Source organism: Lygodium microphyllum, chromosome 29, assembly GCF_053477565.2.
Source record: "Lygodium microphyllum isolate KBCC chromosome 29, Lygodium_microphyllum_v1.1.10, whole genome shotgun sequence".
NCBI lineage: Eukaryota > Viridiplantae > Streptophyta > Polypodiopsida > Schizaeales > Lygodiaceae > Lygodium > Lygodium microphyllum.
Window position 1 is genome coordinate 2,238,835 of NC_141163.1, and position 12,508 is coordinate 2,251,342.

Consider the following 12,508-nt stretch of genomic DNA (forward strand, 5'->3'; position numbering starts at 1 on the left):
ATTTATGTTGATTATGCTAACATCAATTTTTGTTTGTGCAGGTGACCTTTGTGGATATTTAGATCATCATAATGAGTCGAGGGATGAGCGATGAGGAGCTACAGGAGATCTTCACATGTATGTCTCTAGATCATATGGCTTGACTCAGAGATATGGTAGACCATGAGCTGTCTCGGACACTATCAGGCCGTTCTATTAGATCTACTTTGGTGCTCTCTCATGCTTCAGTTTCCAGCAAATGAGGTCGATGCTCCAGACTTGGGCCAAATAGAGGGAGTGGTTCAGGGAGATGCTGCAGAGACTTGGATGTAGTGAGCCCGTGGTCAGCTTGGGATACAGGTGCTACTCCTCCCTCTCGTGGTAGTTCAAGAGAGCGTGGCTTAGATGGTTGTTGTGGAGGTACCGATGTAGTGTCTCTGTCTCGTCGTTCTGTTGGAGTTGCATCACCCATAGGATTTGTCACACATGTGGGGATGTCTTCCTCGAGTCACTCTAGCTTTTGCTTAGCCGTCTGCAGGTGGCACCCATATCCTTTACTTTGCCAAGGACATTTGATACACTTGACTCATGGCTATGATCGTCTACCTGTCATTCCATTGGCCTAACAACTTGATTGGGAATTGGCTACTAATTCCCTAGAATAACATTACAATTTATTATTTGGCCTCCAAAATTTGGTGGAGCCATTTGACTAGCCATATGCATGGTCAAACTAGGAGGAGCTGGCAACATAGGCACATTTTGAATCATGATTTCTCTCACATTAGAAGTACTCATGGGCGTCCCTTGACCTCCATTCATTAGTGCCAAAGTATTTTCATTACTTAGACTCAAATTCCAAATTTCCCTAGAGGTATAGGCCACTTGTAATCATGACTCCACCTCTTGTGCTCATATCATAGCCATATCAATATAGGCAAGAGCAACACTGCTCAATTGCACCTGAATATTAAATTCCAGGCATGCAAAGAGTATTGGAGTTGAGCAACAATTGGAATGGAAATATAGATATGCAACTTACAAAATACTTCCTTCAATTTCTTGGCATGACCTCAAACATTCTCACGAAGTTATTGACGTGTTACATTGAGAATATGTAGCCATCCTGGCCTTCCCTTTTAGGGAGAAACTTTCTTCGAAAGGTCACAAAAAAAAAAACAATCATAGTTATGGTTCTAGCATCTAGGTTGTGATTGCATACTATGGCTCATTCTTTCAGAGTCATATTAAAGAACATCATCAAGTGTCCTTCATCCTAGATTTGGTAGTTAGACATTCCCTTTTGGAGTTCATTAATATGAAGTTCCACATCTTCCTCTATTAACCCATTCAAAATGGGTAGAGTAAATCCCAAGGCTAGCAAGTCCAACATTCCTATCAGGATTGCAATGGGTTATTCCATGGTGAAAACCAGATTTTCTAAAGGGGTTTAAATGGATGGCACTACTACCCCCTTGAAATAGGCTAACTAACTAAAAGAGGGAAAGTACTAGAGCTTCCTTCTCCTCTTAATGGACTATACGTGGGGCTGGAGTTACTAAGACCCCTCCCTTGTAGGGATATCAAACCACTCCTTTATGCAGAATATCTCCTAATAATTTCAGTCTTCCATCTAGTCCTTTTAGCTCTTTCTTGCTTTTGAAGCTCGGCTTGATAGTCTTTTGGATATATGTCACTGCCTTTTGGCACACACTAATAAATTGGTCCCTATAGATCGAGATTCAAAGACTATTACTTATTAGTAGCTCCCAAAAAATGCATCATTTTTTAGGACCTAAAACCGATCTGATACTAGCTCTATGGCACTAGCCAGACCTCTTCTACACACCCAAACCACCCCTCGACCTTGCAACCCAGAGCATCTAAGGGGTATACTATCCTAACCTCTAATGTAGAGCTTCACATTTTTATGGATTGTAATCCAATGGATAACCCTTCCAACACTCCTCAAAGAGAATCCCTACACATATGAATGTAATACACGACATAAGCACAGAGAAAGGGAGCACCCCTCGGCTAATTTTCATGGTATCACTATGAGTTTCCTACACCTCGGGGATTGTCCCTAAGATGCGCCGCTCATATATAGAACATATACGAAACATGCTCAACTCTTTTAATCAATCATTGTAGGAGATGTAATATATTCCTCATTGCACACTCCCCAAGGGAAATACTACTACATCTACAACTTAGGATATCTCCCCTTCTCAACATGGATCATTTCTCATGAAAACAATGATTGTGCATCCAAGATGATACCATGTGTTGCATGTAATACAATTGTGTATGATTTATAGTGCCTGTAACAAGTGGGATACACACCGACTAGGGTTTAGACACCCTGTCACACTGACCAGGGTATTTAAGGTGTAAGAGCCCCAAATTAGGGCAAGCAGTTATTATCAATATCACACTCTTCACCTTCATCTCCAGGTTCCATGGCTTCCTTCTCCTTTCTCCCCTCTTTTCTCTCTTTCTCTCTCCTATTCTAGTCTTCTTCCTTCTTCTTCTTGTTCTCTTTCTCTCTCCTCAACTCTCCTTCTCTCTCCCCTCAGCTTCTTTCATTACAAGTGGTATCAGAGCTTCAGGCTTTGGCCCTTTTCCTCTTTCCCCTCTCTCCCTTTTCAAATCCCAAAAACCCTAGTTACTCAGCTTACAGGTACAGGTACAACAAGAAGGACTGAAGTTAACTCCAGCTTTTTAGAGCAAGCAAGAGCTATGGCTGGAGACTTTGACATATTTGGAGGTAAAAGGGTTAAAGTAGTTGGTCATCCCTTCTTTTCATGCAAATTTTAGGAGTCCCAGGGCAAGTTGGGGGTTCAACAGTTTAGACAAGGGAAAAACCATAGTTACTTTTTATTCCAAACTTCTCTCTCATCCCCATCAAGCTGTTCCCTCAAGCTCCCATGGTGAATTTCCCCCAAATCCCTTCTTCCTGCTACACCCAGCCCTCAACCTGAACATTCAGCCCTCCCACAAGCTCCCAAGGGCCATTTCCTTCCTGGCAAGCACCCTGGTGACTACCTTCAGCCCATCAGGGACAGTAGGCAGCAGCCCGCAAAATGTGGTGCATTTTGCACTAAGCTACCTGCCTCTTCCAACACCCCTGCCCACCTTCTCCTCCTGCTTTGCCACCTCCCCACCACTCTTGGGCACTGATTCATCATACCCCTTCCTCTCCTCCTTGGCATTTTGACTCGAGAATCATCTTCCATGGTGGAGAGCAACTGGGACTGTTTGAAACAGTTTGGGGCAGCCATTGATTATTCTAAATGAAGCTTTTCCTAACCCAGAGAGCTCAACCCCACAAGCCCTTCAGCCTATGAAGGATTTCTCTTGCTTGGATAAAGACATTGAGCTCAGCATGTATGGGAGCTTTGTGCGCTGCCATGAAAGCTTCACTTGAAGCTTCCCATTCTTGAAGCTCAAGCTCGAGAATAAGCTTGAGAGCCTTCTTCATCAGCAAGATCACTCAAATGCTGAAGCACTCTTCTACGGATGCCCAACCAACAATTGGACCTGATCAATGGAGCAAGCGGCATCATGGTGATTCAGGCTTCAATGGTCGTCACAAGCATTAAAGAGGTATGCCACTCTGATCTTAATCTCTCAATTTAGCCACTTGTTGAGCTTAATCCATTGTTGGAGAGATTCAAGATTGCACACAAGCATCATACCTCTTCCCGAATTTCATTGTAATGGCTGACATTAACCACTAATTTGTCTCATGATCTTGGATGAATATTAGCCATTGTAAATTGGGTAAGCAGCAGCCAGTGAGTCACTGGACTGCCAAGGTAACCCCTAACCTTCATCATTTCTTGCATCTCATGAAAAGGCAAAATGTCTTCTTTCCAATGCATCTCATGCTAATTGCTAATTAAAAATGTCTGCCACGTATACTCTGACTGAGGAAAAAGATCGATGGCAGGTGAGGTGGCAAGACAAAAGAGAGGTGACCCTCCCTTACCACTTAAGATCCTGAAGGGGTGCACAACCCGGCCAGGGGGGAACTTTGCCCACCTCTCGATGATCCGGAGCCCAATACTTGTTTACAGGTGCAGATACTTCCATAAGCCCCACTTCCCTGCCCCAATGATAATGATAATGGCACCCATGTATGCCACTTGAGGTACATGCAGTCAATGGAGATGTGTGGCAGTGAATGTACTTATGCATGAATGGCAGAGTTGATAGGTATACAATGATGCTCAGGATTATGTTCAGCATGCTCAAGATGCTATTGATGTGTCAGATCAGGCCCCTTGATCTATGCTCTATCCATGTAAGACATTTGCAGTAAGGGATAGACAATGTTTTTGGTCACAGTCCTGCAGGACTGTCACAAAGATCCCATTGCAAAAAATTCTATCCTAAATTTGGGGATAAACCGTATAGATCATGTCGAAGAGGGCTTTGTCCCCTCCTGTTTGAATAAAAAATCTCCCCAATTGGAGTTACGGTGTGAACGTTATGCACATTTTTGTGCACTAGGGTCACTGTGGACGGGTTGCAGACCCACTTTAGGACAAGCACTGTAAAACCCCTACATAAAATTTTGATCATTTTTTGTCATGAAGTTTAATAGCTCATCTCAAAGATGCCGTCATCCCCTCGGACTTGAGCCCGAAACCTCAGGAAAATTGGAGTTTCTTACTAAGATTTATGCCCTTTTTACTGACATCAGGTCCTATGGACTACATCTAGATGGCTAGCCAGAAAGGTAAAAGCAAGGCCCAAGAGGAACTCCAAAGGGAGATTACAGACTCTCAGACCTCCATAAATGAGAAACCAAGCTCACCGCAAGATTACCATGGTGCCATACAGGAGGAAATGCCTGAAACGGACCTGTATGCCCTTCTTAATCACACCCTCTGTCAACATGAGCTCTGTCATATGGAATGCCACAATGATATGGTCACCAACCACCGCCAGATGATGTCTAAGTTTGATGAAGCGATCGAGCACATGGCTATCTCAAACTCAAAGACCTAACAGACCTTGGAGCAACTCACTACTCTTGTTGCTCAGAGCGACGGCCTCATCCCAAGAGAAGACCAATGACTCGAGACATGAGTCTAGACACCCTCCACATCAGGAACCGTCGCATGGACCACAGGGTATACTTGGCATTAAGGGAATTTCCCCTTCTACTTATGAGATCGGGGAACCCTCTCATATGCATGATGAGCCCCTATTGAATTCCCCTGTCCACCATGCCGGTAACATTCACTTGAGGCCTTCTCCCACCTTGGGTCGAATTTCACCTGCTCTACCTAGGAGCCCCCACGCACCACATATGAATCAGCCCCATCAAGGACAATATGGTACAAATGGCCAGCTTGGCAATCATGGATAGCATGTCTATAATGGACAACATGGGCTAAATGCACCACAAGGGATGTATGGATAGCAGGGCATGTATAGCCACCACGAGATGCATGGATAGCAAGGATTTCATGGGCAGCATGGCCCCTATGATTTCATGACAAGGTCATCCTCACAAAGTACAATGGCAATCCCCCTCACAATTTGACCTGGAAGAATGGACGTCCAAGTTGGAGTCCTACTTCAACATCTACCCCCGCAGTGATAATCAGAAAATACTTTTTGCTTCTCTCCACTTGGAAGGTTTTGCCCACACTTGGTGGCGCTATATCACTCGGGATAATCAACAATTCATTGATTGGGAAGATTTCAAAATGCATATGGTCTAATTTTTTGTGTCCCCTGTGGAAAAAGAACGGTTGGCAAGAATATGGTACACTCTTGACCAACATAACCTCACTGTACGTGACTACATCAATCAATTCATGAACTTGACCATGTATGTGGAAAGCATCAGTGACGATGCTAAATTGCACAAGTACATCTATGGGTTGGAACCGAGTCTATCGGCTGATGTCATGGCTCAAAAACCCACTACACTATTTGACACAATTGAACTGGCTGAGAGATATGCAAGAAAGTACTGTAGGAATGAGCATTTTCAGCAAGGTGTTGGACCTCCCTGCATCCCTTCATGATTAGCCCCATACAGAGGTGGTTTTCAAGGCTCTTCTATGCCTAATAACAGCCCCAAAGTACCCACTTACCCCGCCTTCCATGCTGAAAGAAAAATGGGCACTTTTGGGACAGCATTGAGCTCTATTGTTGAAAATCGGTATGGTGAAAATAAACAGTTCACTGCATCACCTTCCCGTGGATCTAGTAGTCAACGGTTAATCTCCCTAGATGTTGTCAAGGAACGGAAAGAAAAGGGCCTATGCTTTAAATGTGGAGATAAGTACACTATTGATCATGCCTCCAAATGCCCGTACAAGATAGCTAAGGTCAAAGTTCATAGCATGTATGTCATGGAAGATTGGCACAATGAGGAGGATGACCTGGCCATTGACCAGACTGATCCCATGGAGGATGTTGATCATGAGTAGTTCTATGACCTGGAGGACGGGTTTCCCTTTGGCCCGGGCGGTGCCCTAGTACCCTTTGCATTCAAGGCAGTATCAATGGGAAGCATGTTTTTATCCTTGTGGATAGTGGAAGCACTCATAGTTTTGTCAATAAATCAGCCATTGACGGTTGAAATGTATTCCTATGGCATTACACCACCCCTTGAAGGTCCAAGTAGCAAACGGAGAAGAAGAAATCAGCACACATGTATGTCCTACAGTTCCCTTATGCTTGGCTAAAAATTATGTGACACTAGTTGATCTGATTGCCCTAGATATGGGCCCCATTGATGTTGTCTTGGGCTATGATTGGCTGAAACAATTGGGAAAAATTGCTATGGACTTCTCTCAGCTTTACATGGAGTTTATGATGCAAGGACAACCTATCCACCTAGAGGGAGTTTGAGATCATGCTAATTTTCAGCTCATTATAGCAAAGCAACTCAAACAGGAGTTTAAGAAATGGTCACATATCTTTATTTTGCACTTAAATAAGGACAATTCTGATCAGCCCTCCACAGTATCATATGACTATACCTTGGAGGCCTTACTTGAGGAATACAATGACTTATTTCAGATGCCTACATCCCTCCCTCCCAAGAGAAAGAGACAAGTGGACCACCCACTTGACCTAGAGCCCCATTCCAAGCCAGTGAACAAACCCCCCTATAGACTCTCCAAGTGTGAGCATGAAGAGGTTGCAAAGCAAATCAAGGAGTTGCTGGAGATGGGTTTCACTGAACTGAGTTCTTCCCCCTATGCATCCCCTGTCCTCTTAGTCAAAAAGAAAGATGGCTCCTTTTGCATGTGTATTGACTATAGATATTTGAACATAATTACAATGAAGAACCGCTACCCCATCCCACGGATTGATGATTTGCTGGATGAGTTAAAAGGGGCACGATTTTTCACTAAGATTGAGTTGCGCTCTGGCTACCACTAGATTCGTATGCGGGCAGGAGATGAGGTCAAAACGGCCTTCAAGACTGATCATGGACTTTACCATTTTCTTGTGATGCCTTTTGGGTTGACTAACGCTCCTGCCACCTTTCAAAGCCACATGAACAAAATCCTACAACCCTTTTTGTTCAAGTTTGTGCTTGTTTTCTTTGACGACATCCTCATTTACAAGTCATCTATGGAGCACTTGACACACGTTCGGAGGGTTTTTGACATATTGAGAGAGCATCGACTCTTTGCTAAGGAGAGAAAATATATATTCATGCAGACATCTGTGGAGTACTTGGGACACATTGTGAGCAAAAATGGTATATAGGCTGACCCCAAAAAGGTACAATGTGTTAAGGATTGGCCCACTCCTTCCACTACCATCTCCTTGCATGGCTTCTTTGGTCTCTCTTCATTCTATAGATGCTTCATTAAGCACTATGCCACCATTGCAGCACCTTTGATTGATCGCTTGAAAAAAGAGTCATTCTTTTGGGATGCCACTGCAGATCATAGCTTCAAGCAGTTAAAGAACGCGCTTACTTCAGCCCCCATCCTTGTTTGCCGTGACTTCAAGCAGTTAAAGAACACGCTTACTTCAGCACCCATCCTTGTTTTCCTTGACTTCTCTAAGCTCTTTACCATTCATTGTGATGCCAGTGGCTAGGGTATTGGTGTAGTATTGTTGCAAGAGCATGGTGTGATTGCATTTGAAAGCCACAAGCTTGATGAGAAGGAGATGCAAATGAATGTATACGACCAAGAGATGTTGGCCATCCTCCATGCCATCAAGATGGCACCACTATTTGTATGGCAGCTGCTTCCAAGTGAAAAGAGATCAACCAAGTCCTCCAATACTTCTTGCCTCAGTCTACTTTGACTCCTAAGTAAAGGCGATGGGTGGCAACCTTATAGAACTATGACTTTGACATTTCACACACGCGGGGCAAGGATAATATTGTGGCTGATTCTCTCTCTTGAATGTGGGGATGCAGAGTATCATCTATCTCAAAATTGGACAGTGATTGGGTTGAAGAGCTCTAGGAGGCTTACTTATTAGATGATCATTTTAGCCACATATTTCAGAAATTACAGCATGAGGTTGTGGCTAAACAGCTCAAGCATGGCCTTATTTGGTCCCATGGCAAGATTGTCATCCCACACACTTCCTCCTTCACGCAGAAGATCATGGAAGAAATGCATTCTTGCCCCACTGCCGGTCACTTGAGTGTTTTCAAAACATATGACAGGATTGCCAAGATCTTTCATTGGAAAGGCTTATGGAGGGACGTCAAGGACTTTGTGACCAAATGTGTTCCATGCCAATAGAACAAGGATAGTACACTCAGGCCCGCTGGCCTCTTGCAGCCTCTCCCTATCCCTAAAGGGAAATGGACTCACATCACAATGGACTTTATCACCGTACAGATTTAGTGGTACTTGGAGGGAGCTTGTTGGTGCATAGAAGATTCTTGTGGCCAAGTCTAGGTGATGTTATTCCTTTACAAGTACTTTTTTAAAATCCTATATGTATTTATGTACTAGGGGAAATTGTCCTTTTGTTGGGGATCTGCAATCCCCTAGGGCTAGGTTAGGTATATCTAGGGGAGGTTCAAGTAGTTGTCTACCTCTTGTAAAGATGTTATCAGGCATTAGAAGACCTGTTTTTTGAACGCAACCCTAGTGACCTTGTTCTACTAGCCCACTAGGAAGCTATTCTAGGAGTCCCTGCTAATGTGAGGCCATTAGAGAAGTCTACCATCGAAATAAAAAGAATAGCAAATTTTGAGTACACTTGAAATATAAAAAGTACATAGTTGTGTAAAAAGCGATTCTAATCCCTAAAATAGAAAAGATAAGAAAGAAAAATATTAAGAGCAGTTGATTATCACCTTGCGAAGGCTCGGTAGGTTTTTGGGGACAAGTCAAACCCAAGGCTGATGCCTTGTCTTTCTAGGGATGGCATCTAGCTAGGAAAAAAGAAATTCTAAGAATGGTTGTAGCAAAAAAAAAAAGTGAGTAGAAGAGTAAAATTTGAAGTGTCACCTTGCGAGAGCTTGGTAGGTTCTTGGGTACCAAGTCAAGATGACCTGAGACCAATGCCTTGTTTTCCTTGGGTCACTACACTCAGCTCTCTCCTTAGACCAAAAATCAAATGACATGGGTGGTTTGGGGGGGGGGGGGGGGGAGGGAAGGGAGGGAGGGGTTGCCATTTTCTTTGGCGCCTAAATTTTCCATTAAAATTTTGAATTTTGCACTTGTTGGCATCAGAGGAGGAATGGAGAGGGCAGAAAGATGAACAATTTTCATGCTTTCAATTGCTTCAGTCCATGTAGAAAATGATGCAATAAATAAGAAGATTAAATTTTATTCTTTCTCGCTCCTCTCCCCTCTCCCCTCTTATTATATGTTTTCATGGATAATTCTATATGAGAAGGGGGTAGACTGAGATGCAAGATTTTTAATCGTGGGATGAAGCTAGAGTGTGAAGGAGCATAGATTGAGGTTGTAAGGAGTATCAACACTATTGGGAAGCATCAATGGGCCTCTAATCACGAGATACATACGATATATGATGCAATTCTATAAGTAAGTCATAAATTTAATTGTTTTATGATAAATTCCATTGGTAAATGGTTGAAAATTGTTGTACTTGGTTGTTAATGCTATGAGTGATTAGAAATGTTAAGAAATTTTTAAAAAAGAGTCATCTAATAATTTTTTTAATAAATATGCAAAACTCGCAACATTGTAGTTTTAAGAGAAATCATGCGTTTTTGGGTTTTTGTTGCCTATATGCTGTTCCTATGGAATGGAATGTGATAGAAAAATAATTCTCAACAAGCTTAATCAGTCCAAATCAGTAAAATAAGGAATATTAATATTTATCAACAATGAATAGAGAAAAATAGAAAAAAGAGAAAAATAAGTTTTTTGCATTCAAATAATAGGAAAAAATCACATTTGTGTTTGTGAATCTATGATAAGGGTGAGACATGAGGGTGAGTCTCAGTTTAGTCTTATCTTTACGTTAAAATGGGTATTTACTACTTTTATGAAGGAAAAATACATTAAAAATGCTCTTTAAACATGCCATCAAATGTACAATCTTAAGCAATAGGGAGAAGGAGGGTGTTAAGTGCTGATAATACATTGAATTCTAATTTTTTATTGATGCATGGCATATAGAAGAGAGGAGAAAGGAGAAGGAAGCTATGGAAGCTGGAGATGAAGGTGAAGAGTGTGATCTTGATAATAATTGGTTGCCCTAATCTGGGGCTCTTACACCTTAAATACCCTAGTTAGTGTGACGGGATGTCTAAACCCTAGTTGGTGTGTATCCCACTTGTTACAATCCATCACCACTCAAAAGGTTTTTGCCCTAAAAAACAAGGAGAAACAGAGGGGAGTGATGGGTGGGCTAAGGGAGGGTTGCAGAGTACTACTCAAAGCCCTTTGACAATGAAGAATTGGTGTGGAGAGACTAGGGACATCATGTAGTTTTGAACTGGTCGACTGAAGTAAATTGGTCATAACTTTTGATAGGCGGCTCCAAATGGGGCGTACTATATGTCAAAATGGAGCTTATGACGAGTACTTTCAGCTTATATAGAATGCACATGCATGTGATTTGAGTAAGTACAAAACTGTTCTAAAACAGTGTGCAGTCTGCGGGTGGGAAGTGGGCAATTTGGGGCATGATCGGCTAGTCTTCCAGCCATTGGGATTCACGGAGGTAGGGAAATTCATCGAGGATGGCGCCAAGAGGGTTCTTCCAAGGGTAGGCCTTGCCATTTGATGAGGTATTCTTTGATGGATCGGGATTGTAAGTGCTTATTTCACTGCCCAATGATTGCTTCAGGAATATATTGAGTGATGCCCTCTTCATCGATGGGGGGAAGTTCTTCCACATAGTCCACTGAGGAGCCTACAAAGGGTTTCAGATGACTGACATGAAACACATTGTGGATTTTGGTGGTAGGGGGGAGCTCTAAGCGATAGGCCAAGTCACCAACTCTCTTCAGGATGCGGTATGGGCCATAGAAGTGGTTGGCTAGCTTGTTACTGCTACCCTCTTTGAGAGTGGAGTAGCGGGACTTGGGTACTTTCAGAAGGACCAATTCCCCCTCTTGGAATTCCAAATGCCTGCGTCGTTCATCAGCATAGAGTTTCATGCGTGTTTGGGCCTTCTAAAGATTCATTTTGCATTGCTAAAGTAAAGCTTGCATGCGCTACAGATTGTCTAGCCCTCTTAGCCTAATGAGATAATTTTTGAAATAACCATTCAATAGTGTACTACTAAAACAAACCCTTGGTCTTGATATAACGGTATTGAAGCATAAGACCGGTCGGCGGCTCCTCAGGCCCTACACTGAATGCATCAAGTTATTGGCTAACCCCCTACATAAATAGCAAGGGGTGTCTAACGAATATGATGATAAATGATCTTATGTGTCCATGACAAAATAGGAAGGTGCTCAATTACTATATGACTCATAACCCAAACTAGCCATCAATGGCCAAAATAGGATGTGTCAATACGAAGATCCCAAAGTAGTCCCAGGCTAAAGTTAGAAGGTAATTGTAAGAGCTCCGCCGAACCACAATTGAAAAAGACATCTTCAACATAAGTGTAATTGGCCACAAAATCCACATAGCAATTCCACTACCGAGGAACTAGCTAACAAATCATCGTCTCAAAATATACAACATATCCACGACTGCACAATGGTATATTCATAGAATAAGATCCTGCACATTGTCGGTCCCATTTAACTAGTTGATTACTACTGTGATTCACCTTTCACCAATAAGCAATGGATACCACCACATCAGGCTACATTTAGCCCCATAATCAAGGCCTTGTGTTATGCCATATTATTAGTAAAATAGTGCCCTAAATATACTCCCATTTTTATAAGAACCCTACGTCAGGGATCTTCAATGACCACACCAACACACGCATGCTTGGCGGGCCCTCTAGAAGCTTTGTCAAAATACAAAGTATAGACCAGTCTTCATTGATAGGCCATGCCATATTGATCTACTTACTCGTACTTATGATAATCAAAGTCAAGCTGAGATAGAGGATATATGACATGTAC